General features: G+C 40.2%; 1 protein-coding gene across 6 annotated transcripts in view; it reads left to right on the plus strand.

Annotated features, from left to right (window-relative positions):
* The window catches only part of LOC146443069 (uncharacterized), a 129,122-nt gene that overhangs the window by 17,155 nt on the left and 84,879 nt on the right, over nucleotides 1-27,088 (plus strand). For all 6 annotated transcript variants that reach the window (XR_014856453.1, XR_014856454.1, XR_014856452.1 and 3 more), the window contains exon 2: nucleotides 18,875-19,130. The gene's annotated coding sequence lies outside the window, so the exon portion shown is untranslated. The remainder of the gene's footprint in view (nucleotides 1-18,874; nucleotides 19,131-27,088) is intronic.

Below are 27,088 nucleotides of genomic sequence, written 5' to 3' on the forward strand. Positions count from 1 at the left end.
TATTTCCTTTTATTCTGGGTCTTGGGGAGGATGCAGTGTGGCTGTAAGAATTGCAGGTTGTCCCAAAAACTTGCACTGGACCCCAAAAAAAGGTCTAGGTGAACTTTCAGTTCAGTCTGGTGGAGTGCTGGATGATTTTTACATTCCTCTGTCGTTTGGTGTTGTCATTCATCTGAGATAATCTGGGAATATCTCTTGAATTTTGTTTTGTCAGTTTTCTGGTCAGTGCATGGTCACCTGACAGGTGGAAAAAAATAACCAGATAAAGTTCTTTGTTCTGTTTTGGACGAAATGCAATAATCTGTGATAGAAAACAGCCTTTGGCCTGCAGAGTCATAGTCCAGCTGCTTTGTAGAAATGGAACTGAAGTTCATGAATCTTCCATAATAACCATATTGGAGGAGCATTCGTGTTTATTCACATTTAAAATACCTAGTCTTTGAATGAAACTGGCACTTAGAGACTCCAACACAATCTTAGTTTTCTATGTTGCTTAAAAACCTAAACTTCGAAGTACTTTGCCTCTTGGACATTCTGCTGAAACATGGAATTGCTTTATCGGTTTTACATTTGCCGGGCAATAGTTATTAGTTATTTTTGCATCTTGATTATATTCCCGGCAGATACCTAGTGTTGAGCTTGCAGGGGCTTTATTTGGGTGAGTAACAGGGAGCAGTATGTGGCTTGACAGCTGGAATTCCCCAAAATCAAAGCGAAATGAAGGAAATGAAGAGTTAAAGCAAGGACAGGAGCTCGCAGCAGCGGATCAGTGCAGTTTCAGATAGTTATCACTAGGAGGACACACAGACCATGATATTAAGGAACTAATTGTTTACCTTCTCCCATTAACTGCTTTCGTACTGGAAAATTTTGTTTTGAATGGTTGCCATATAGTAATGTGTTCATTAAGATACCTTATTTTACTAGAAATTAAGAAAAAAAGAGTTGTGTGATGGACAAAACTGGAGTGTGATGACATGAGGAAATCTCCTAGGGATTATTTTGTCAGTGAATCAGAACATGGATTCTCGAGGGCGTTCGCCCGCCAGAAATAGGTGACATTTAGGTAGAAGTGATCCCTTTTTTTACCATTTACTTTACAACTTTGTGTTGCAGGAGTTCCTTACACCTTTCTGTGAGATGTTTGTGGTGTTTCCTGCTGGGCAGGACACCGTGTGAGGTGGATCAGCGGCTGGGATTTGATGCAGCGTTCGCTGTAATCATCATTTAATCTGTTTGTGATCTTGCACAGTGTTTGCAAATAGCATTTCTTTTGCTTGTCTGTATGTGTTTACTCAGATTCTGATGTACAGTGTCTGTGTCAGGTTGAGTAATATGGAAATTAGTCTAATTGATTTAAATAGTTTGTAGACTGCCCATGCTGCTGAGGCAAGCTGTTACCTAATAAAGACTTGGGAATCTGACTCTTTCTGTATAGAATCATTATTGATATCACACATGCAGACAAAGATGATAAATGAAGCATATGCTTCAAATAAAATGACACAAGAAAATGAAAAATGGTTTCAAATTTGAAGTTACTGAAGGATACACGGAAATAACACCAGATGGAGAGAAAGAGAAACTAAGACAGAGATTATTAATAAGTGTGGTGCGTTGCTGTTTTATGGAATAGAATCCTACAGGCTTGCAGTGTATAAATTTTATTGTTGTTTTGGTAATAGTCCCTGTGATGTGTAAAAGTGAAAATGCATCATTTCACTCCTCCAAAGTAATAGTCCCTGGGGCGACAAAAAAGGAGTGCAACCCCGTTCTAAGTGACTTTTGAAAACTTAGTAATTGTTTTGCCTTGGTAGATGTTGTTAAGATTGAACTAAATCTTCATGAAAAATAATATTTGTGGAATTAATGTGGCTTTACATCTCTGGCTTCATAAGCTTATTTCACTGGGAGACATTTTCCTCAATATTGATGCTTGTTTCTATAGTTGCATTTTGTTAGACTAAAAAACAAACCACTGAATCTCCCTTTGATAAAACCTGTGGTCTGGAACTGTTGCATAGTTGCTTTGTCAAAATTTCTGTGTTGGAACACACTTGTTCACCTTTCCCTCAGTGTCTGTGTCTAACACCATTTAATTTTTCAAACATTCCTTTCATCTTTGCAGCAAATTCTGCATTTTAATTCTCCTGCAGACTAAAGTTCCTGTCAATCCATTTGTATTCCCATTAGTTTAGTTGACTTTATCGTTATTTCTCATGACAGTCAGTCTCTGCTTTATAACCAAAACTTGGTGTTCCGCATGAGGCTCTCAATTGTTGGAAAACAAGGATCCAATCTGGTTCCAAACTCCTCAGTCGAGTATCTGTGCTGACTCTGTGGACAAGATTGGACACTGCAGATCTCGGGCTTCAGCCTCTTAGGTCAATTAATTCTTCATAGTTTGGGCTAAATTGTCAAGGTTTGTCAGGGCAGCATTTTATTTTCTCACCCTGCAGAGATTTTCTGTATTTTTCAAAACATTCAAGAAGTCTGGAGTAGGACCTAATGCAGCAAAGTAGTTCTTTTTTTTCACTACGTAAGTTTTAATGACTGAGGATTCTCAGTCTGTCTTTATGATTTTAAAAAACTTTTTAATCACTCATCCTGAAAATAGCCTGGAATACTCTAAACAGTGATTGATATATGAGCAGAAACACTGTATAATGTCATTAGAGGTTTCTGTATGATCTGATTTGAATTTTGGAAAATTCTGAGCATGGAAAGGAAAGCTGATACCTCGTATTACTACCCAGAGGAAAGATGAAGATCCTTTTTTAATTTAATGGGGAGAACGAGGATGAGGCTGCAACACTTAATATTAATTGTGGAATGTTCAAAATTCCACAGTTCTGGGGTGGGTTTTGTTGGGTTTTTTTAGATGGTTTTTTTAAAATTATTTTTTAATTTTTATTATTTTTTTCTTTTTTTCCCCCCCACAAAAACTGGGTGAAATGCTGTGTACTGAGGAGTTACACGGGACTACTGGAATAAGAGAAGTTGCTCTCAGGATGAATAAATGCTGAAGTACATTTCCTGTTCATACTAGGGAGTAGTTGATGATACTGTCAGAGTATTAACACTGAGAGTAATTATAGTACTGTGGAATATTTGCAGTGTTCTCAACAGCAGTATTATAGTGAAGCGCATTTTTGATTATTCAGACCCTTTAAATAGAAAATTGCTTTGTAAGTTATATTGAATTACACACATTCATTTGATCAGGTTTTTGTTTCACAACAGAGATTTTTAACCTTTGACTAAAAGCAAGTGCTCTGGAACTCATTGAAGGCGGCGCATTAAGATAATCATTCAGATTTCGAGAGCAATGAAAACAGATCAATACTGAGTTCTTGTTCTTGTAAAATTAAATAATGCCTGATAAGCTCAGCTGTGAGACTGAGGCATGGCCAGCTGGGACACACCTGGAAGCAGGAGAAGGCAGGGCAGGATGGAGGGAGGCAGGAGGTTACAGCAGGAGACCGTCTGATGGGCAGAGGCTTCAAAAGGAGCAGTGCAGATGGCACCACTACTGTGAGTATTGGTATTTGTAGCAGAGCACATGAGCATCCTGTGAGCATTTACCACTAGGAGTGTACTCACTCACACGTGAAATCCAAATTTTTGCAGCATTTCGGCTCCGTTATAACAGATTTGCCAGACTTGTGTTTTGCAGCCCTATGAGGTGTTGGAAAGAGCAGATCAGGGATGGAGCAGCTTTCTGCTTTCAGCTTCATGTGGACAATGTGAGCTGCGGGAGAGGAATTGTTAAACAGAGGCAGGGGCTGAGAAGGTTCAGACGTGCTGAAATAGAGGGATGTTACAGATCAGCTTTTCTCAGCTGGTTGCCAGAACTGTAGTGCTTCTCCAAGTTGTCGTAGGTTTACTTCCAGAATATACCAAGGATGAAGCATGTGTTTTGCTCTAATCAAAGGACCAAAAAAAAAACCCCAGCAAAGGGGAAGGATTCCCTTGTGTCCACAGCTCTTCAGGATTTTTATGTTGTTGTTTCAGTGAATAATCAGATGTGGTGTTTGTTTGCCATGGTGTAGAACTGTGCTAGCACTGGTGGAAAACTGTGTAAAACTCTGTCTTTGCATCACTGTGTTGCCAAAATTGGCACTTTTTACATTATAAAGGTGCAGAGAATGAGATCCTCTTATTGCAGAGTGATGTAGGATTTGATGTAGTTTCTCTCTAATTATTGCCAATTTCTGCCAGTGTAAGCCTAAAAGCAGGAAACCAGTTTTGCATAACTAACAGAATTTTCAAAAATCATCTGCATTCGGCTTTTTGAAAATTCCAAGGATAAAGCAGAAATCCTAGAATTGATTTTACCACATAACAAGCAATTAAAGGGCTATTTCAATTATTTCCCAGTAGTTAATGTGTCTTCATATTGCTGTACTCGATATTTGATCATTTTTTTCCTCCTTTACATAAAACCTTTTTGTCCTTTTTTGTTTTCACCCTTTAGACCGTTTTTTTTTTAAACTAAACATGGTTTTAGTTGCTAAGTGGGTTTTCTGGTTTTAAGTGCCACAGGTGGCAGCAGTATTGGGGTACTTTGTGAGTTTGGGGATGACAAAGAACTGTGCATTATGTAGTTATCAACGTTAGGACATAATTTTTCGTTTTGACCAGAAGGATTTGTTTTAACAGCAAAGCAATTTCTGTGTCTGCCGTGCCTATATTGTGATGTAAATAATTTTGGGAGCTGGAACAGAGAAGTTCATGTTCAGGAGTTTGACCTGAATCAATCTATCGTGCAGTTTTAATGGAGATCCAGAGTGCAGCAATCACACAGAGTGCCTTGGGTGGCAGAGGAGTGTTTTTACACTTGTTTTTTTAACTGTCTTACGGGAAATAGATGCTGCAGCCCAGTGGAGTTGGCTTATTGAAGATGAAAGGTAATTGAACCAACATGGGATTAAATAAGGCTTTTCCATCTCTCCATGTGACATGTCTTAACAGCTTTTAACCAAACAGTGGAAAAGTACAGAGTGTGTCCGTGGCCATTTGGCAGTCGGTATCTCCAGACACCATTTCCAGGGCCTTCAGTTGTTCCCTTCATTTGCTTTAGTCAGCTTGTTGAAGTTGATAACATTATTTGATGTTATTTGATAACATATTCCTCAAGTTTGAATTGAAACAGAGAGGGGCACAACAGAGGAGGAGAATGAAGGAAAAACACAGAGTATTCACCATGTTTGTTTTGAATAGAATGGGAATAAATCACATAAATAATTGTGTAGAAATGGGGGCTGGAGTCAGCACAGTGCATGAGGGCTGGTCAAATGTGTTTTTTTTCCAACAGAAACAGTAAAATTGATATCCAGAAAGAGTTTCCTGACTCCATTTATTCTCAGTTATCTCAGAGCTGTTGGCCACTAAGGGTGAAGCTTGCTCAGCTTGCATTCATCACAGGACTGATAAGTTCCAATGGAATTATGGCTCCACGTTTGCAAAGATGCTTTGAGTTTTCTTGGAAGAGGAAGATGACTGACATAAATGTATCAGAACAGGAAAAGAAGGATGTTATTCTTGGTATTTTTCAGGGTATTTTTCTCTTCTGTGGAATACAGTAGAATCACTAACAGGAATGGTAAACTTGGAAGTTTGGAAGGGAATGCAGTGTCAGACCTGATAGTGCTTGCTTAAGGAATCAAACCCCTTGCTGATACCAGACCCACGTCAATGAAGTGCATGTTAAAACAGCCCAGGAGCTCTTCTGGATCTTAATGTGGCAAATACTCAGTAATAAATAATTTTCTTTTTTGGTTAGAAAACTTCAGAGTTAATTTTTTTTTATAGAAGGCACTGAGTTAGTTTGGTTTATCTTGGTTGGGTGTTTTGGAGTTTTTTTTCTGTTTTTTGGGGGGCTTTTTGGTGTTTTTGTTGTTGTTTTGGGTTTTTTTTTTGTTGTTTTTGTAGGTTTCTTTTTGTTTGGTTGGCTTGTGGGGTTTTTTGGTTTTGTTTTTGGGTTTTGCATTTTGGGTTTTGGTTTGGGGGGTTTTGTTTTGGTTTTCGGTTTTCTTTGGTTTGGTTTTTTTGGGTTTTTGGTTTTTTTGATGTTCTGTTTTGGTTTTTTAACCAATTGCTGAGTAAATTAGTAGTATTAGTTGTTTCAATCTGTCACATTGTCTTAGATGGATAACAATATTGTCTAATTATAAGACACAGGTCACTGGCTGATGTAAAGATCAGAAATGGGAAACTGCTCTATATTGTGCAGAAGAGAAATTGTACTTTTCTACCTACATTTAATTTCTGTTCCCTTCAGTCTAAGGTTCTTGTCTATCTGTTGTAGCCTCTCTAGGTATAAAAGACTCAGCAGTTCCAGGAAATAAAATCAAACATGATGGTTCATTTCTCTCGTAGAAGGATGAAATATCACCTTGTCAACAGAGGGAGATTGTGGTCAGACCAGGAGGGCAGAATGTCTTTGTCCTCGGCGTCATTTCCTTGGCTGATGACCATGAGGTCACCATGTCTTTAATTGATATTCTGGGCTTGCGTATATAATTTTTGATACCAGAAGTACAAATTTTCCTTTTGCCAAGTGTTTAATTTTTTTGGACAGGAGTGTGGCCTTGAAACCACCTAGGAGAAGCCTACAGTTGCCAACAAGATTAATCCCTCCAGACTCCAGGAGCAACAGTGTCAGGGAATGACTGATCTGAGCAGGTCGTTCTGGACTCATTATTTTTATTATTTACTTCTTATTTCCTTAAGAAGTTTAGGATGTGATTCCTCATTTTCTCATGGAGAGACTGGATTTAGTGAGGTGAGCCATACTCAAAGCTCTGCTACTTTAATTAGACCTCCTTTACCTACAGAAGTACCTGGGCAACTGGTACTTGGTGTGGGCGATTGAGATTGTCTTCCAAAATGAAAACAATATGTGCCAAAATAGACTTTTGAAGGCACAATGGAGAGTTACTAACATTGCACTTCCCCTTTTTTAACATAAGTGTTAATGTAGAATCTTTCTTGAGTTGTAAGAATTGAGTCAAACAGTTGGAGGGGAATGTGCTGGGTTAGAAGAAAATTAGTCTGTTAATTCTAAATACATAATAGACAGCATGGTGCTTCCTTGGCCACTCTGTCATTAAAATCCCAGAAATAGTCTTGATGAGTTTTATTCTGTTCTTGTAATCAGACTCTGCAGTGCAGTTGACTTTAGTCCTAAAATACCTGTATGGATTGATTAAAGAGGGGCTGAATTACAGGGCTGTGCTTTGACATTCCCAAATGACTTTGCCATCTCTGGATGTGTCACCTGCTGTTGAAATAATGGGCGAAAAAGTTAAAACTGAGTCATATTGGCGAAAATAGAGATTTTATTGGATGGTTTAGATGTTCACTAAGTGCCCTGCTGAAATTATTACGTGGGATCTTTCCCACTTGGTGGTTGTTTTACACCCAGGTGTAAATGTTAGCGTAGAATAGAATATTTCAGTTGGAAGGGACCTACAATGATCATCTAGTCCAGCTGCCTGAGCAATTCAGGGCTTGAATTAGAAGGTTCAAACAGACAGGTCATTGGTAAATACCTTGAGCAGGACTGGCCCTAGGGCTGATCCATGAGGAACACAGCTGGGGACAGTGCCCAGGCAGCTGAAGCCTCTTGCAACTCTGCTCTTGAGCAACTTTGTCACCCAGAGCACCATGAACCTGCTCATCCCACTGTGGGACAACTTGTCCAGAAGGATGCTGGGAGCACCAAAAGCCTTGCTAAAATCCAGAAAAACTAAATCCCCTTCATCCCCTGGACAGTTGACCTTATCATAGATGGATATCAAATTGATTAACCTGTGTTGACTGTGCCTGGCAGTTGTATTCTTTAAGAGACTCTCAGCAGCACCCAGTATAATCTTCATATTTTTTCCAGGAGCTGAGGTCAGACTAACAAGTCTGCCCCTTTTTTTGACTGGGACAGAGCTAATTTTCCCTACTAGCTGGTGAAGTGCTGTGTTTTGGATTCAGTGTGAGAATAGCGTTGATAACGCACTGATGTTTTGATTGCTGCTAAGGAGGGGTTATTCCAAATCAAGGATTTTCAATTTCCCAGGATCTGGCTGGGACAACTGATCCAAACTGGCCACAGGGATATTCCATACCACTTGACATGGTGCCCAGTATATAAACTGGGAGATGTTACGTGTATAAAGTCAGTGGTATTTTGGGATGGGCTGGGCTTCACTTGGTGACTGATAACTTGTGCATAATTTGTTTTCTCTCTTTTTGTTACCTCTCTTCTCATGACTGTTTTTATAATATTTTAATATTATATTATTTTACTTAATTTAAACTATTAAACTGCTCTTATCTCAACCCATGGGTTTTAACTTTTCCCAGTTCTCCTCTTCATCCCCCTGTGCTGGGAGTGAGGGGCTGTGTGGAACTTAGTTCCTGGCTGGCATTAAACCCCGACAGTTTTTGGTGTCAGTTCTTCCAGAATTATTTTCTGCACAAGTCGATGTCTCTTGCAGATAGTTTAATTACCGTGGATTATTTTAGGTATCATATTGATGACATGGGTGAGCAGAAGGAAAGGGAATGGGGTTGTCATGACTACTGTGATTTTTTTTTTTTTTTTAATTTTTGTACTTCGATTTAAAAATATTTTTATCTCTAAATTTTTTGGGGATAAAAAAATGTCCATTGCTGATTTTAAATTACTGGTCATACTTCAGACTCCAGTAATTCTAGCAGAAGAAGCAGTTTTTCAAGACGTTTTTTCTGGAAATCAGAAGGGGTGAAAAGAAAGAGCATTCTCTTGGCAACTTATATAAAGGAAAACTGGGTTAGTTTAATACTCATGTAATAGTTGAGTATAACTTGCTGTGCTCTCAAAAGGGCATGATTTGTTTCAAATCAAGTGGTTTTATATAGCATTTCTCTAGAAATTTTTTTAAATGCTGGTAATTTTTGCTTGAACTAGTAAATTCCTGCAAGCTTGCAGCTACTACTACTAACAATAATTTCATTGTGTATTTAAATCAATATAATTATTTTTCCGTGAGGAGATCTTGCAGTGCTCATGCTTTAGTTGTGGTTAGGAATGAGTTTTTCTTATGGAACTGATTTAGGCCTTTAATTATTTTATAGCAAAGGGAAAACTGATGCAATTTTAAGGTATTTTCAGTCATTCAAGGGGTAAATTAACTTCTTTATGACTAATTGAGTAAATATTTCTCTAATTCACAAGAGTGGGTGTCTTTTGTGTTCTGGGTGTGTTCATTCTTGACCTTTGCATTACTTGGACCATAAGCATGGTAGTGCAGGGAGAGAATTCCAGTGCTATCCATGTGTTGCCAGCATTGATCACACAGGGATCCTTCCACAGTGAACAGTTCAGATCTGGCTTTTAAAAAAAGAGAAGGAATTTTCTTGGGTTTTTAAAAGCATGTCCATTAAAAGTAAACCAACAACAACAAACAAACAAAACAAAAAAAAAGCCCAACTGAAAAACAAAACCCTCCTTGCTTAGTTTATCCCTAAACATACAGATTTATGTGATTATTACCTACACAGTTCCCTCCTGAATTTGATTTATGCCTCTGGCCTCCTTTATGTGCTTACTCAGCGACAGCAGTGTCTCTGCTCTGATTCCCGAGCCAGTTTTAGCTCGAGTTGGTGATATAACCAGATCAGCCCAAGCTGAAAATGGGTTAATTTGTCCTGTTTCTCAGCCCTTGCTGAGTTGCCTGGTACATGAGTAGGCTGTCACTTGTCCCCCTGGCTTGCTCAATCTCGTTCTTAGACAGTCTGGCAGTCAGGGTTGGAATTAAACTGCAGAAAAATTATTTCTAAGTCATCCTTAGGCTGCTGGTATCTCTTAACTGGGTGTTTTTGTACATGTACTTGGAGGCTGATAATTTCAGATGTTAATTTTCTGAAAGAGGTAAATGCTTTTTGTTGTTTCAGGTTATTAAAGAAAAACTGAAAGGTTGTTTTTTCTGGTGAAACCTAGTTCATGTTATTGACTAATACAAATAATAAGATAAGGAGTCTCCAGCAATGGATTTTTATGCTGATTGTGTCAGCTACATGCAACTCATTCATCTGAGGAGCTTGTCTTGAATCCCACACCTGAGTCACTTCAAGGAGCACATCTAAACAGAGGCTGTGAATTTGCAGAAAGCGTGAAAGGACTTTGAAGCCTCGTGTTGAGAAAAGATATTCCTGTGCAGTGTCTTCTTTGCAGTTGGTTTTTCAAGTGCGTAAAGCCAGACAGCATCAGGTGTGAGAAGTGATGGGCTTGGCTCTCCCAGCACTTCATTCCCATCCTGTGTATCCCTGATTTTCCTGACCACACTCTTTTCTCTGCATGTTGTTTTGAAAAGTACAGTTTGCCCATGGCAGTGACAAATTCCACTTTTCCTGGTGACACAGAAAGCAGGAGAGAATTAGAAAAAAAATCCTTATTCCTTGCCCTGCTTGTTTTATTTCTACTTCTCTGACAGGTGTTGCTACGTAAGTCGAGGATCTTGCAGTTAAACGAGCACAGTCTTTATTTTAAAGTGAAAATAGGATTTTGGCAGAAGTTGGCAGCGCTAGAAAAATGCTCCTACTTGCCCTGAGCGGATTGTTTCTTTCCAGGGGGTGTGAGTATGTGACAGAGGCTGGAAAAGAGAGGGATAAGTGTGTGTGGGCACTGGCATCAGGCCACACTCTTCAGGACATTCTCTGTACCATCCTTCCCCTCTCTCATTGCCTTGCAGAACGTATAGGCTCAGCTATATAGAATAATACATTTATTTCAAAATTGTGTTAAATGAGCTCATCTCAGTCACTCAGCAGTTATGAAATCCTGCCAAGTGCTACACGTCTTGTAAATTTAGAGGTTTTTTTTTTTTGTTGTTGCAAAGGATGAAATACTACACAGTTACTGAGGCAGAGAGAAGGCATCTTCCTTCGCCCGTAACGTACTGAGGCACGAAGAACGATGCTGAAAGCCAAGGTTTCTGGTTTGACCCTCCTCCTTAGAGCTTCTGAACGTGAAGATTCCCGATTCACAGAGGCTGTCTGCTCGTGGCAGGCAAAATTATCATTCCCTGCACTCACAGCTGAGGGTTTTGACGGGGTTGGTGACCAGCTCTAGCACAGCAGAGCTCTTTCTCCTTTTCCTCCTTCTTTCCCTTCTCCCTCGTCACCAGCTTGGAGCCAGGAACGGGTGAGACTTCTGCTGCTTCCCTCCTAACGAGGTACGAATTCCAGATCAAATGTTAAGAGCTGCTTGTTTCTACGTGAAGAAATCAGATTCAACCCCTGGACTTGTTCCAAGCAGGGATATCATTAAATTTGACTCTTGTGTTTCAAACTGTTAAAGCCTGCTGATCTGACACAGCCAGGGATGGAACTAAAATATATCTGCGTTTCAAAGATGGGAGGCAGAAGGAGCTGTTGGGTAATTTAAGTCTGACATTTAGGGTGTTGCAGGTCATTACATGTAACTGTTACTCCGTGTTTTGAGCTCAGTAGCTTATGTTTGACTGAAAAAATTGAAAAATTGACAGGCATCTGCTGAAAATGTTTTTCTGAAGGGCAGGCTGGCATATTTGGACGTTACTTAGAAATGAGGATTTCAACATCTCTCTTAGTAACTTGTTCTATGGGACAAACAGTCTGTGCTTGCTGCCTATTTTTCTTTTTTTTGTTGCACTTTGCTGCATTTCTAACTCGGATATGCCTAATTCTGCATAGCTTCATGGGAATTTCAAGATGGCATAAACTGGCAGAACTGCTGAAAGAAGCAATCAGCATCCCCCAGCTCCTGCCTGGATGCCAGCTGGCCCCTGGTGCTCCTACAGCTGTGGGTGAAGCCACTGCAGAACCAGCAACAAAAGCAGCAAAATCAGATTTGTCCAGGGTCACTACCAAGATCTAGTTCGTGGCACAGCTGCATGAAGGGAGAATGAACAGTCAGGGATGAGAAGTGGGTAAAGGTGGCTCCAGCAGCAGGTGGTGAAGCCACAGGGTTGCTTTCAGCTGTTGTTTCTTGGCTTTTTCCTGCTGGGGATAATGTTGGTTCTTGGCCCTTTTCTGCTGGGAATAGTGGTGGTTTGGGTTGCTCTGCAGCCAGCAGGGTCTCTGGGTTCATCTTCATGGTGTTAAACATCAAAACTTGGCAACCAGGTGTGCATCAGAATGCTGGAATGAAAAAAAAAATACAGTTATTTGATGTAGCAAAAGCTGTTCAGAGGTAAGTGTTATCTAGGTATTAACATTAATTTTGTTGCTAAGTTTTTAGTATCTCTGTTGTAGTAATCGGTAGCTAATACACAAGGGAAAAGGGCTTTGGATTTACTGGAGTGCTTATATGAGGCAAATTAGTCTAAGTGTTAGCAGGTTGAACATGGAAATTCTCAGTATGTGATGACTGTTTTAGTAAACATTTTTTCAAAACATTTTTAAATGTACAAACTGATATTTATCTTAAGGCCAGCTGTTGAACAATATTTAGTGCTAAACCAGGTGAACTTCACACTAAGTAATTTTTTTCACTCTACTGAATGATTATTTCTCTTAAGGGAAAGCATTTGGTAGGAAATCTCTATGCCAGCTCTCATGTTTTTAATACTTTATCCTGCTTTTTAGTGAGAGGAGAGCATCTTCAGCCTGTAAAAATCTGGGATGTACATCATACTAACATTGTATTAGTTCACTGTTCTTCCTCTGTAGTGTGGGGAAGGGTGAGGTTTTCTGAGATAGAAGATAAAGAGCTGAACCTGTAAAGAACAAGATCTGAGGACAAGGCAACCCCAGCAACAGAGGATTGTGCAGTCTGAGGGAATGGCTCTGTCACCACAAAACAGTGGAGATTGTCCCTGTGGAGTTATGAACCAGAAATTCAGCATATGCCACTCTCCTGGAGCATCACATACTGATGTTGTTCTCCATAGATGGAAAAAGATTTTTTTTCCTGATACTGCTGGAAGTTTTGACTGATTGTTTTCTTAGTACTGTCAAAATAATTTTTTTTGTTTGCATTTCAGTTTACCAGTGACTCTTACTATAGTGAAAGTTGTTACATAAAATTGTCCTGTGTTTTCTTGCCAAAACACTCCAGTATTGTTTAAGCAGTGCCACTGAATGGTAGAAGCACAAAGTCAATATTCAGCACCCTGATCTCATGTCCCTTCTGGCAGCACAGTGCAAAACCTACTTGTCTTTAAGACACAAAAGTGTTCCATTTTCTTTCGAGATGGATTTGGTTTTGGATAATGGGATTGTGAATTACTTCAGCAAGAGCTCACTTTCCCAAGTTCTGTCTGGTACTGATCTCATTTTAACCATGGGAACTGATGAACTGAGGTTTGCTTTGAAAGAGGAATCTTCTTTTTTCCCTTCCATTTTTGAAGTTTCTCGAAGTTGCCTGGCCACAGTTGTCCAAAGGATGTTTTGCTGCTGCACCTTGGCAGTGTTGGGTTCATGGCTGGACTTGGAGGTCTTTTTCCAACCTAAATAATTCAATTATTCCCTTCTTCAAGTGTCTTCATACTGGCTGAGTCTCCAGACTTTGATAACTTTCTTACCTGTTTTATTTCCCTCTGTACTTCGTTTTTGTTTGGTATCTGGTCTTGAGTAGTCCTGTCCCAGGCAGTGCTTTGTGTCCTGATCATTCTTTTTATGTCTACATTTTGTAAATCTTTTAGTTGAATCTATGGAAAAGCTTGCTTGGCTGAAGTTTTTCTGGCCACGTGTGGTTTTTATAGGGGAAATTCCCATACTTCTCGCTTTAAATTCTCCCTTCAGGTTTTTATTACAGACAGCAAAGTGTGCCTTTTCTGTTTTTGGTTGGGTTTATTTTTTAAAAATCTTTGTTACAGTATTCATTGTGCAGATGTGTATTGTCTTGGCAAAGCTGTAAAGTAGCCAAGTTGTGGTGATCTTCACTGGAGGTGGAATACTTTAAGGAAGGTTTTGTGGTCTGGTTTAGTTGTTTATACATCAAAATAATTTAAGAGAAAGGTGCCTTTTTGTGTAACAAACATTTGCAAGTAAACCTTAAAAACCCATCACAGCAAATAGTACATAATTTTCTTTACAGCACTGGGTCTTTTTTTTTTTTTTTTTTGTGCAGAGATGGGATTCTTGCCAGCCATCAAAGTTCTCAGAAGATTGCTCCTGTTTTCTTCTTATTATGTGTCAAGTAGTAAAACATAAAAAATTGCTGACAAGCTTTTTCCAAAAAAAAGGTATCCAGGCTTGACACCTTTTGCTAAAGTACCATTTAACTTCTTTTCAGGTGGAAAAAAAAAAGGATATTAGAAGAGAAAATCAGCAAACAGTGCTGAAATAAAGGTTGTTTGAAATAGAAGTTGTTTTTTGGTTTTGTTTTAGGAGGAATCTCAGATGATTAATTGCTTCTGGAACCTTAATCCAGTGGCTTTGGAGTTTCCCAAAGAAGGCAGTGGGGCTCTCTCTCACTACAATCCCTCTCTCTTACTCTATCTATAACCTACTATACATATATATATAAAATACATTTGATACATCAAATTAAAATGAAGTTCTGTACTTGGTAAAAGTTTTCTGTGCCTCCTGCAGATGCTAAAAGTACACTTATCAAGGAAACATCAGTTTTCTACTTGGCTAAAAAAGGTGGTTGTGATTTCTATGCATAGCAAGTTCTGAAGAATTTATTTTTTTAAAGTTGTAACTGGAGAAACCAAAATTTTAAAAGTACTGGTCATCTATTCATTGAGCTGTGGTTGAGACCAAGAACAGGACAAAAAAAGCTTTGCACTAAGAAACCTGGTCATGGCTTCATTGTACCTTCCATGAACCAAACAGGAAGTTCTGCAGAGGAAAAAAGGGAAATAAGAACTCGGATCTTGTTAATTAAAGTTTTGGCAAGCTGACCTTTTGGTCCTTTTTGAAAACCCCAGTTTTCATCGTGACTGGTGTGTGAATTTCTCGTGTCTCTTCTGACCGCAGTGGGTGGAGAGTTCCTTGTTGTGCTGTGTTTGCCATGAGTGCAAGTCTCTGGTAGGTGGGAGATGGAGCATTCCCTGGGAGTATCTGAGGCTATTTTTGGGAAGCAGCTTTTTGAAGGATGGGATAGAGACTGGTCAAAAAGAATAGGAATTGAGACTGAGGAGGGAAAACCAGCAGTCTCTGGAAATGTTCAGACAGGGAAACAAAGACTTACTTTGGGGATGCATAGGGATTTGTGAAATTAGGATGTTAATGGATTGAGAACAAACCTGCAAAAAAAAAAAGAAAAAAAAAAGAAACCACAGTGGACCAGGGGAGTTACTTAAAAGTCTTTTATTCATCTTGCTTTTAGTTTTAATATTCACGGGTTCCATGTTTTATGTATTTTACTAATAACACGGAGCTCTGCAGTTTTTAGTGTTCAATGATGCTCTTTCTGAAGGAGGGAGCAGAGCTCCTCCATCACTCAGTGACTCAGGGTCCCAGAGCAGGGCTGGTAGAGGCAAAACGTGAATTTGAGGCGGCCTTAGGCTTGGAGGCTGGAAATTATCAAAGACCTGTGTCCCCTGAAGACTGAGACAGGAGTTTTTATTTGTGTTTTAAAGAGTCAGTAACACTCTTCCACACAAGTCTGGAAAAGAATTGCAGGGTGGGACATCCCTTTGTTCAAAGTGTTGGCCAGAAACTCAGCTAGAGGAGCTCCATGTTGATCCAGGTGTCTTTGCAGCAGTTGAGATGGATAAATGTTACAGAAAAAAAGAAATCCCAGTCATTCTTTGGGCTCATCCCATGGCTCCCGTGCATGACCTCTGTAGGAAAAAGTGAGGAAGTCCAGGAGCCCAAGAACCCAGACAGGCAGAGACTGAACTGGGATTAAGAAGTTTGAGCAGGAGGAATATGGCAAAGATAAGCAACTGCACAGGTGGGGCCACTGACAGAAACAGAATGTCTGAAGAGTCTGTGTTTAAAAGAGCATATTTAGCATAAATACATCTTACATAGGTTTCCAAAATACATGTTTTAAAAAGGGCAAAAACCTGGCAAGACCTCTCTTAGAGTCTTTGACATTATTTACTTGTTCTGAGAGGAAAAGGATAGGGAAAAGATGGGGTTGTTTCATCACCTCCTGTAGGTGCAGACTCCAGAAATCAGCTTGTTGAGACACTCTTCTAGAAAGGTGTAGGATTTCAGTCAGGTTAGAAGAAGACTTGCAACACAACCTTTGAATTAATCTCAGGGTGATGCTGCTCTGAGAACAAGGCAGATGAAAATGGGAGGCATTTAGTGCCTGTTGAAAACTCAACATCCTGGTTTTGAAAACATCTCAGTGGGTTAAAAAGGACTAACACTGGGAAATTGGTCAAGCACCAGATATGGTTTGAGTTAACACTCCTAGATGAAGTTCACCTGTCTGCCCTGTGAGAGGCAACAAAACGAGATCATGAGTGCAGGGTGAGGATGTGCTTGAGAGTAATGTTAAGATGCCTGAGGCAGGGATGAAAAATTCACCTTTCCTCAGAGGAAAGAGCCAGCTTTGATAAAAGGGTCATATTAAGGCTTTGGAGGCAGTTTTTCAGAGACACCCCAGGGAACTGGGGCAGAGAAGGGATTTTTTCCTGCATTAGCAGGACATGCAGGAGGTTATAGCTGTGTTAAAAACAGGCTGTTGGAGTTGGTTTTCGCAGATGATAATTAATTGGTGGGAGGGGTTATGATCAAAGTGTGGTTCTAATGGTTGTTGTTGATATTGTTCATTTGTTGACGGATAACGAGTCTGTTGCAAGTGGTTGTATTTTTGGGCAGTTGATATTACGTCCAATTAATACCTTTGTTGTAAGTTTATGATAGTTACAGCTTAGGTTCATAATACATTTCAGTGATAGGATTAGAATGTTCTAGAACACAGGGGATGTGCTCAAAGGAGGCGTTTGAGTGGGATTTTTGCATAAAGGGATAAATGCAAGGAGATCATGGGGTGAACACCGAGCCTATGGCAAGATCCCAGACAACTGGGAGCAAGCAACAATCCAGTTGAAGGGAATGACACAATCTCCAGCCACTCACCTTGGACCTTTGAGGAGGACCTAAGGGAAGTGACAGGGTGGGGTTTATGGGGAATAAAATAAAAAAAAAGCAACGCAGCCCTCGAGGCTGGCTGGCTGCAGGTTGTCTGAGCCTCACCCAATGTCGCACTTCTCTCTGTGTAAAGGCAGACAGCCATTCTGAGCCTCTTATCGTTGTTTTTACCATGTAAATGGGCAAATAAATTCTTTCAGGATTTAAATAGTGAGAGGACCTTTCTGACAAGCTGCAGTTAGGAAGAGGAGGAGCAGAGGAAACGCTCTGGATTTTGCACTGTATTTTGGAATTCCGCTTCTGCAGGGGAGAATGCTGAGAAGATGCTTAACTAACCCAACCTGATGGGCTGGAAAGAAGAAAAAATTGTGGCTGGATGGCAGGTGTGCCCTGGGCTGGTGGGATGAGGGAATTGAGGAAACTCGTGTTCATCCTAAACTGGATCCAGAGAGGATTAAACAGGAACTTCTGGAATTGTTGGGAATGAGTGAAAGAAAAGGCTTGGTTTTGTCATGTCCTCTTACAGACATTTGGCTCATAAATGGGAAAATCAGGTGTCTGAAAGGGATGTGTAGGGGGGAAAAACTGGAACCCACCAGGGAGGAGGCAGCCTGTGTAGGATTACTTACATGTGCTTTGTGCTTGGTGGGATTCAGTGATGGAGAGAAAGAAAATGGTTTTGTGTTCTGATTTTTCGTCAAGCAAGGGATTGAAGAAGTGAGGAAAGAGAGAAGGATGTGCCCTGGAAGGGTGAAGTGAGCATGGGGAAGATCCTTCAGAAACACTTCTGTTTCTGTGACTTCACTGTATTTTTTTTCTGTGCAATAAATGCACATTTACTCTAGTTGGTTCTAGTAAAACTCAGCTCTAGAACTAACAGATATTTTCTTGTGTCCTTTGGGTGTCCCATCATGGAAGGGTGAAAGCAAATCTACCTCTCACTTTTAATATCCTGCCAGGTAATTTGTAATACCATAAGTCCAAGTACTTCCATACGAGTGAGGTCTTGAGAAATCACTGACTTGCACATATTAATCAGCAAAGATAGGGAGGCCTCCGTGTGGGAGTTTTAATTTTCATTAAAACTCTCATGGATAGTTGTGATGAAAGTGCGGTTTTTTTTGGTTTTTTTTTAAGGCTCATGTTAACCCATATTTTGCTTAAAAAGTAAAAATGGGGAAACAAAAAAGATTCTTGAAAAATGGAAATTTGTAATTCTGCCAGGGACAGAAAACGTAATTAGGTCTCGCTTTGGTTTGGTTTTATGGTGGTTTTATTCATATATTTAAGTGCAAATTATCAGCTTTTGAAATGATGAGAAATCAGAGAGGGAAAGGAAAATTTTTGGCACTTTTAGACCAGTGACATGAATGCAGGATAAGATGCTTTGCTGGGCTTCTAGCTATGTTTTAAGCAAAGAGAATTTTCTCAGTTTCTCAGGCTGAGTGAAGTTGGGAACAATTTGCTGTATGATACGGAATACAGTGAATCAGCATTTGCGATGGCAGCTATTTATAGTTACTCTATTTTTATTCAAAGCAAAACAATAGCACTGAATTTCAGGCAGTTGGACCCGACGCTCAGGAAGGTCTCTCTCAAAGCTGAGGGGGAAAAAAAATCTCATCTTGCTGGGTCTTGAGAGCTGAGCTTGTGAGCTCCGCCGGCATCACCATTTCAGTGCCATCCTCTGAAGGTGAAACCCAGGGCTGTGCTGGGGAGCTGCAGGAGCAGATGCCTCTAAAATGTAGTTTTTATCCGCTGTTCAGATGCTGTCGGCATCCCTTGTATTTTATATTCGGAGAATTGAGTGGTGTAGTTAATGCCTGTTAATTTCAACCATCTCTTGCAGGTTTTCTGTGGCTGTTCCGTGTCCTGCTGCTGCTCCGGCGTGGATCCGAATGCTGTGGCTACAAAGGCTTCTCACTGTCTCATGCTGGATCCCTCAAATCCAAGAGCTACTTGGCAGTTTCCAAGGCAACCACCTGTGGAATAATTAAAAAGGATGAAGTGTTAGCGTGCCAGATATAAGGAATTCTTGCCTGGAGAGAGCATTTTGCTTCCATCCGCCTTGAAGAATCAAATGTGCTTCTGCCAGCAAAGTTAAGGTAGTACAATTAAAAAGGAATGGTTTATTTTCTGGAAGTTCGAGGTGGAGCAACAAACCTGATATGACTGTATACTATACAAAAATGACCACGGTTCCTTCTTGGTGAATATTTTGGGTATATTTAAACAGAAAATGCACGAGAGAGGGTGAGGGAAAGGCAGTGGTGGGTGATCAGTATTTTGTATTAGGAAAACAGTTGCATGGACTGTTTTGCACTTTAATGCTGTCTTCCCTGGGATGATTTTAAGCTGGGCAGGACTAAAATGGAGCATACATTAGCTGGAGCATAAATATAGGAAGTGCAGCCTTCATGCCAAGTACACTGAGATTTCTTTGGCATTCAGTGAAGTGATAGATATAAAAGGAATGTAGGAGTGGGCTCCCTGCAAAATGACAGTCGGAATCAAGGATCGATCTTTATCCCAGAGATTAAAGGGTGGGCACTGACTAAGTCCATGCTGAACCAAACTGATCATCAGGTTTAGCTGCATTGGTGAAGCAGCAGCAAAAATCGTTTTGAAGTCACATATTCCCAGATTCAGAGCTGAAATTGAATAGTAGCAAAAAACAACTACTAAGCAAAAGAATCTCGTTAGAATAACAAGGAATGGCAAATCTGAAAGTTTGAAACGTTGCTAGAAAAGTTGATGGCAAAGGTGTTAGACTTCATATAACTGGAAAAGTTCTCCAAGTATTATATGTTACTGTATGTATCTGCTTATTATATCTTCCTTCTCTGCCAGTCATTCAACTACAGTTGAATAGAAAAATATTATTCATTTCTTACAATGGAGTCAAATGGAGAAAAACCACATTCCCGTTCTTCCCATAGTCCAAATAACTGCTCAGCTAAGTCTGGTTACCTTGCCTGATGCTCTTGTGCAGTTCATTTTAGGCGTGATGCTTTTGTGTAATTTATTTTAAGGGGGAAAAAAAGAAGTTCTAAATTTTGAAGTCGAAATATTTGGGATGCCATCTGGGCTTTACATAATAAATTTTTCCTGCCAAAATGTTTGTGGGATTCTGTTGGGATGTGGATGGGATTTCACATTCCATCCCTTCCACAGCACAAGAGGATCATTGTTTTTTAGATACGGTGGGTCCAAGAAGAAATAAGAATTGTGTGGTGGCAGCTTTGTGATATGAGGGAATACAAATAGAATGTATTCAGTTACCACTGTCACCTTACACAGCTGTTACCTAATTTCTGCAGCAAATAGCTGCAGGTACTGAGTACAGCTGCAGTTTTCCACCCTAATACTTGATTTCCTGTTCATTGGTTTGTTGTCACCACATCTTAAATGCCAAAATTATTTTCTTTAAGTATGGAGCTGAGGAAAGTGGGTTTTTCAGACAAACACTGTTTTCACATGTGAAAGGAGAGTGCTGGCAAAGTGTCTGCCCCAAGCACAGTGAGGAGGATACAGAATTGAGACACTCATCAAGTAGAGTGAAGGTAGTTGATGTGTGAGGATCCAGATGTTTGATCTTTAACTTTCCAAGCAGCATAAATGGCTCAAAAATACGGAATTGGGTAGTTGTGAAAGAGCACCTTGGTGTATTTGTGTGAGCCTGATGGAATAGCTAGGTAGCAATCAGGTAAAGTAATTCAGGATTGCACACAGAGGAGTTTCAACTTGGGTGCTCCTGCTTCGGTTGCAGATGCTCTTGTAGGGGATGGCTTGTCTCTAAAATCATGCCTCTAGGAAGGACTCCATCTTTGCCATGGGTAGTTCAGCCTGGCCAGCTGATTTAGCCTAGGTGGCAAACCTTTCAGAAACTTCCAGTTGTGGAATTAGATATATTTGTATGTAAAATTAATTCATCTGTGCTTGTATCTCCATATTACACTCTCATTCCAGAGCTTCCCATGCTGAGTGGAATTGCACTTGATTTCTGATACAACTGATTTACTTATCCTCTTCTTCCCAACTCAGACATTTTACCCTGGCAGTTTTTCCAGGCTTCATCTGCAAGCCTGTGGTTCAGTATCAAGGATACTGAAGAGCCACATGGAGTTTGTTAACATAGTTTGTAACAGAAATAAAATCATCCATGCTAAATTTAGGCAGCTGGGCTGTGCGAAAGAAAATACAGTGACCAGGCAGAATCAATTGTTGATGTTCTGTATATAGGTTATGTTTTAATAATATTTATCCCTGGGAAGTTTTACAGGAGTGAAGGGAGTAGAAGATGAGAAGTAGTGATCTGTTCAATAATTATAATTTCTTAAAGTGATTCAGTTCTTGTTGACATGGAAGTTGTTTCTGTAGCCCTGGGTATTAATTAGTGTTACATGCACCCAGAAAAATAAGATTTTCTTTGTACTTCTCTTTATGTAGAAGAAGATTTATGTTATGCTCCATGTTGGAGTAACGTGATACCTTTTTGAGAGGGAAAAAAGAGGAAATAGTGATACGGTGATTATTTCAAAGATTATTTTGATACAGTGGTTAATATTTTCCTATTTTTATACCATCAGAACAACTGTATCAAGAGTCAGTTACAGTGTGGTAGTCTGAAACTGTCATTAAAATACCCATTAATTTGTTGAGTGAGTAAGACTGTTTCCTAGAATAGGTAGGACTTTCATCTTGTTGCTTGGAAATCCAGGTAATTTTTCAGGTTGGGATTTTTCAAAGGGAGTTTTTCCCTCTAGCAAGAGGAGCTTACAGTGAAAATATAGGGGAAATTCAGGGACAAAGCAATAAGCTCAAGCCACCTTTCAGTTTGTGGAAAAGGGAACTCAGATAATGAATGGAACCTTTTTCCTAGGCTTGGTTTTCCTTTCCAAATGAGGGAACTGTTCTGCTACACCTAGGTGGATGGATGTTTTATGGGCAGCAAATCTCCATTGCAGCTTTAATGCAAACAAAATTATCTGCAAGGTGGCAGACCTTGTGCTTAGGCACCAGATCCCTTTCTCCCCTCCAGCTGCTCCTGCTGTGCACTTTGGATATGCTTTGCCAGTGTGGTTCAGAGGATTTTCCCTGCTAGACAACACAGAAAGTCCAGAAAAATAGAAAAAAGGTCTGACAGCTTGCAGAGAGGTAGTGAAGGTAAGAGTAGAAGGGCAGCTCTTGTCATACACTCATCCAGAGCAATGATTTGTCTCCAGCAGTGGCCACAGGTGAGTTATTGAGGATGACAGCAACAGAATGGGAATGGAATCCTCCTTCTGCACTTTCTTCACCCTCCAGACATCTGTAGCATGGGGATTGACTGAGCTGGTATCTTTTTTTTTTTTTTGCAGTGTTTACTGGGCTTGTCTTTTGGAATTTGTTAGTGAGAAGTGCTAGGAAGTGTAAAGCTCTGTGGTTCCTCAGCTTAACTAATGCATCAGCCTGTTTAGTGAGGAGCCATATTCTTCTGTTAGGTTTTGAGCCTGAATTCTGTTTGAAATCCACTTCTTGCACTGGAAAAGACTTGAGTAATTCATACAATTTCCATTACAATTACAATTTCTAGACCTCAGCATCCTACAAGTGTTGAGTTGTTTAAAAGCCTAGTGACATGATAAAGTAGGGCCACTTGCCTCACCTCAGTCATCCTACTTCACACTTAATTTCATTGAGATTCCTAGTGAATTAAACTCCTGACTTTCATTTATTTGTTTTAATGTCCAGTGAGTAATCTGCATGCATTTCTTTCTGGTTTTTCCTACTTATTTACTGCCTTTGCTACTGTGAATAACTTTACTATCATCAGCAGATGTTGTCATCTCACTGTTGAGCCCTTTTCATGTCATTTATGAATTCATTGAACAGCGCTGGGAACAGATCCCAGCTCAGATCCCTGTGGAAAGAAGGGCTGAAATGGCACCAAGTCCTGCCAAAAGCAGAGTGGGTTTGCCCACTTCTGCACGTGGCACAGCTGAATTTGTAGTAAAATCACTGTGCTGTTTTGGTACTCTTGTAAATGTGGAGTCACTGTAAAATACTTCGTAGGAACAGATAATAATACGTAAGATATCATCTTTCTTCATCACAGAATTAAGGTTGGAAAAGCCCTCTGAGATCACCAAGTTCTACCCTCAACCACCACCATGTTCACCACTAAAACATATCCTCAAGTGCCATATCCACACCATTTTTGACTCCACCACTTCCCTGAGCAGTGTTTTCTAGTGCTGCCTGTTTGTAATTTTACCTTTGAAAGACAGGGTGGGCAAGGGATTCACCTTTTTGGATGACTGAAGATGATGGTTAATGTTTAAAAGTGCTGCACCTGCTTTGTTCACAGCATTTTTCATCATCTGAATTTTTAGTCTCAGAAGCAGCTTGGTTGGAACCTGCTGGTTTGTCACTCTTGCTTTCCTGTAAACAGAAAATTATATTGAATAAGGGAAATTAAGCAATGTAATAAATGTCCAGAATCATAAATACACACTTGTTTTAGATGATTAACTGTAGGAAATAACCGGAACAACAGAACTGTTACTTGCTCTTGTTTTCTGACATTAACATAGCAAACATCTGCCAAAACTGAGCCAGATCTAAAGGACCTGTAGCATAAAATAATTTTTCCAGTGGTGTCCTGAACCTGCAGCTTAGGGAAGTGGAGAGTTGAGGACACAAACGTCCTGCACATGAATGCAGTGTCTCAGTGTCCCACTGCTGCTTCCTGTTCCTGCCTCTGTTCCTTCCTAATTACTCCTGAAATTCTGTTTGCTTTTTCACTGCTCCTGTTATCAATCCCTGTGAAAACTGTATTTTCACAAAGCTATCTACAGTGACTTCCAAGGTCTCTACTAATCAGGAAAAAAAACTAATTTAGAACCCCTCATTTTCTGTGTGTGGTTGGCTGCTTTTTTCTATATACAGGGCCTTGGAATAAATCTGCTTGAATTTCATCTTCTGTTTTTTCTCCCAGTCACGCTGTATAATAACTAGTTGGAAGAAAGACTGAGGGTAACTGCTTTGATGCACTTAGTGGTTTATCTGTAATAGACCTGTGACCTCACAATGTGTCCTTTTCAGCATAATTTATTGTTCAGTTAAATGAGAGAAGTCTAACTCCAGGTCTGTACAGTCTGATTTTATGTGTGGCTATAAGGGGCTGTGTTCTCTGCATGCAAATTAACTGTTGATTAGTAAGACCTTCCTCCATACGGCACAACAGCTGAGTTTTCTTCAAGAGCTTTTGGAGAAGTTAGTAATTTTTAGGTACTCCCAATACCTAATTAATCAGAGTTCTTTCAGAGCCCTCCTGTCTGTGACCTGCAGATTGCAGTCCATCAGTTGGTATTTTTAATACTCTGGTTTCCTTAGAGATCTGGCTGCATCCATGTGCTCCTTGCTGTGTCATTCCTGCTAGGCTTTGGCAGTGAGCAATGCTCAGCTTCCCGGAGAGGATCCTCTTTCCTGGTCCTCTCTGCAGGCAGACGCCAGAGATGGAAGTTCCTTAAACTGTTACGTACTGAGCAGTGAGTTCATCTGGGTTTTCATGTGGAAAAGAAGTATTTCTGAGGTTTTGTTCCACCTCCCCATGGCTTTGGCCTGTCGAGCCTTTTATCTTCGGTCACCTACTGGCCCAGCAGACTTGCTTATAAGCTTCATCCTTATGGTATATTTGATAAAATTGCCTCTTAGCATGTCAGTTCTCAATTTTTTTTTCAGCTTGAAATTTTGTATTTAGTTTGTTGAAGTGTTTATTTTTTCCTGCAATCGCAGGGTGGCTTTTCTTTTCGGAGGACATGCTTTTGAGTGCTTTCTTAATGTTGTTCTTTGTTTTGTTTTAAGTTGCATTTACTCTGTTCTTCCATATGCAGTATGGGGTGTTTAGCAAGCTGTCACCCCCTAAATACCTTCACCTTTTTGCCTGTTCATTTTAGTTTTCTTTAAAGCAGTTTCCTTGTTTCTTCATCACAGACTGCTTGAGGTTATTGAGGACCTGACTAAGGTCATCTGGTCCAACCCTCATGCTCAAGAGGGGATTTTTTTTTTAGTTGCACAGCTAAAAATAGAGAAAACTACTGTTTCAAGTACTGAACTTGAGTGCTTTGTAATCAGTAATGCAGCCACTCTTCAGCAGAGAAGATCCTGTGCACAGGTCAGGACTGGGTCAAGTCTTGCCTCTGCTGTGGGTTTTCAGAGTTGTTGGAAGGAGTGCTAATTAATGGTGTCTTAAAAATGCAGTGTTTACATCACAGTGACTACATTGAGAATTCATCTATCTCCAAAATCCTGCTTTTTAGCCACTTTTAATTTCAAGAGGTGGTATTTGATGCTGATAACTGTCAGGTACTTTCATGGGGCTGGGAAGTTTCTGAACCACAGAGTGGTTTGAGTTGGAAAAGAGATTAAAGCTCATCCAATTCCACCCTGTCAGGGACACCTCCCACTATCCCAGGTTGTTCCAAGCCCTGTCCAACCTGACCTCAAACACTTCAGGGATGAGGCACTGGTGGATTACTGTCTTCCACTTCAGGCTTGAATTGGGAAGACTTTCTGTCCTGCTGAATTTGGGTTTGTGTCCTTTCTTAATGTGCTTTTGTTGGAAGGAAGAAGGTTTGGGCTTCATGAGCTTCTGTATGCTTTGAGATATTCCTGTGAGACAACATGACATTGGTCCTACCAGAAAATTTCTCCTTGTTTTGGCTCTCATCCTGCTGGAATAATTGGAGGATGCTGCCCCAATCAGTGAAGTGCAGTGAGTAGTTTGGTGCATCCTTCTGTTAGCATCTCTGTCTGCATTCCCTGGGCTGCAGTGAGGGGTTTAGACACCCCAGATCCTCACAGACCCAGTGCAGGCTTTTGAAATTGAATTAATGAAATCCCACCTGGTATTTCAGTGTTTTGAACTGGTGAGTGTTTTCACTTGTAGAGAGTTCTTTCAGTCATCGTGATGGTTAAGAAAGAGCAATTTGGTGCTTGATTAAAAGCAAGGAGAAGGCTTGCAGAGTCTCTTTGGATGAAAAGAAGTTACTTTAGTTTTGTGGGTGACCTAAAAGGATAAAATGAGAATGGAATTTTAAGTCAAATATGAAGGTGTTACAAAGTAATGTTGATTGCAAGGAACAGCTTGGTTTGACTTCAGTGCTTGATAGTTTCACCTATTTTTCCTCATTCTTATATTAATATAAGTGAAAAGTTTGCAACTAGCAGATGTACTCAGAGACTGCATTTCTAGCAGTGTATATTCCATTTCAGAGACTAGAAAAGCATGTGGTGACTGACAGCTAAAGGGAGAGTGGCTTCAAACTCAAAAAGAGCAGGTTTAGCTCAGTTATTAGGGGAGAAATTCTCTTCTGTGAGGGTGGGGAGGCCCTGGCACAGGGTGCCCAGAGAAGCTGTGGCTGTCCCTGGATCCCTGGAAGTGTCCAAGGCCAGGCTGGACAGGGTTTGGAGCAGCCTGGGATAGTGGAAGGTGTCTCTGGCCATGGCAGGGATTTGAAACTGAAAGGTCTTCAGGGTCCCTTCCAACCCAAACCATTGTGTGATTCTGTGAAATGAGGAAAAACCCCAACTCAACAGCAGAAACTGGGTGAGATGAATCTGTCGTTAAAGGTCAGATTGAATTAGGGTGTTACCAGTTTCTGTTCATTCTGTCTGGTCAGTGGCAGCATCAGTTGAGCTGTTACTGAGTTTTTAAGATGACTTTGTGTCTGGATTTATTCACACTCTACCAAGAAAAAGAAAGCCCAAACCCAACCCTAAAGTGGATCTTTCAGCATATTAGTTAGTGGCTGTTCATCCAAATAAAGGACTGATCTGACTGGCTGGAAATTTTGTGGTGCTTTACCCTTGATGTTAGGAGATTTCAGTGCTCAGGTTTGTGTGGGTGAGTGGGCAGCCCTGCCTGAGTGTGCAAATACAGACTCTTCAGCAGCCTCCGGGCTGAGTTAGTGAACTTTTTCTGTTCTCTTTTGTTCTGTCTGTAGCTTCCTCAGTTTTGGGCTCTGCAAGAATGCAGACTGGTCTAAAAACTATGTAGATTACATAATGTAGGGCTGGG

Source organism: Lichenostomus cassidix, chromosome 1Aa (genome assembly GCF_008360975.1).
Source record: "Lichenostomus cassidix isolate B80296 chromosome 1Aa, HeHo_3.0, whole genome shotgun sequence".
NCBI classification, from domain to species: domain Eukaryota; kingdom Metazoa; phylum Chordata; class Aves; order Passeriformes; family Meliphagidae; genus Lichenostomus; species Lichenostomus cassidix.